Source organism: Etheostoma spectabile, chromosome 11 (assembly GCF_008692095.1).
Source record: "Etheostoma spectabile isolate EspeVRDwgs_2016 chromosome 11, UIUC_Espe_1.0, whole genome shotgun sequence".
Classification (NCBI taxonomy): domain Eukaryota; kingdom Metazoa; phylum Chordata; class Actinopteri; order Perciformes; family Percidae; genus Etheostoma; species Etheostoma spectabile.
Window position 1 is genome coordinate 19,145,708 of NC_045743.1, and position 1,138 is coordinate 19,146,845.

General features: G+C 34.3%; 1 protein-coding gene across 1 annotated transcript in view; it reads left to right on the forward strand.

Moving 5' to 3' along the window:
* col5a2a (collagen, type V, alpha 2a) overlaps positions 1-1,138 on the forward strand; it is a 35,902-nt gene that overhangs the window by 9,725 nt on the left and 25,039 nt on the right. The gene's annotated exons all lie outside the window — the stretch shown is intronic.

Here is a 1,138-nt window from a genome sequence, read left to right on the forward strand (position 1 = left end):
GGGGGGGGGGGGGTGAATCATCAATACGATGCAGTTTTATATGTTGTTCGTAGCTTTCTGCCGTAAAGAACATGGGAATTTTGAAGTCTCCCACCACATTAACACACCCAATCAGACTTTTTATCCTGTTCAAATCCACATTTTTGTTTGATTTTCACCTATTTGCCAAACTTACGCGGAAAAAAGCTTCTAAAAAAAGATCTGCAAGGCCGAAATGCCTGTATGAGGCCTCATTTGAAACCTATACGCCTTTAGATAAAGATAAATAATGTTTCATGTGCTTGTTTTGTTAGAACACAACCTAAACTTCTCGTCTATAAGAAGTCATATTTGAAAAACAACAACTGGGACATGCTTTATGTCCCACTATGCAGAACACCACACCTACCTTCCACAACTGCTACCATCAAATAACAAAAAAACAACAAAACATGCAGGCAATATTAAAGCTCAAGATATATTAACTGCTGCCCAATAACTTAACATCTACGGTTTGTTTTTATGTAGGGAAAAAAGAAAAGCCTTAATGACTGAAGGGCTCATTTTTAAACATTGAAAGTAATATTTGGTTTATTGTTCAGCCCCAGAAAACACATAAACCATCTTGTTTTATAACTTGTCAGCGTATGACCTCAGATTAGGATACGGATACTCTTGTTTTAAGTAAAAACTACATTATACACATGGATTAACGAACAAAAACATCACTTTGGCAGACTAGTGACATCTACCCATGCTTCTAAGTCCATTCCCATGAGCAGAGAAGAAGAAGGACAAGGGGAAAAAAAAACTTTTCTTTTCTGATGTTTTCCAGTGACAAAGAGCTACATTTAACCCTTAAAAGTCAACACATTTGTTGACGCTTTTTTTCAATGTTTTTTTTTTAACTTTTTCTTACGTTTTTGCCTTTTTATTTTCAACACTTTTGATGCTTTTTTTTCCAATGTTGGTCACTTTATTGACGTTTAACACTACGTAAAACTAACTTATTAACTTTAGTTCTACAGTTAGTTTTGGAATTTATGGTCAATAAACCTCATTTATAGGACCTAATAGGATGTATATATAGGATACCTAATGTTTGAGTTAGAAAAGCGGACATTAGGAATAATTTAGACTAAAATTAAAGGAAAGTAGG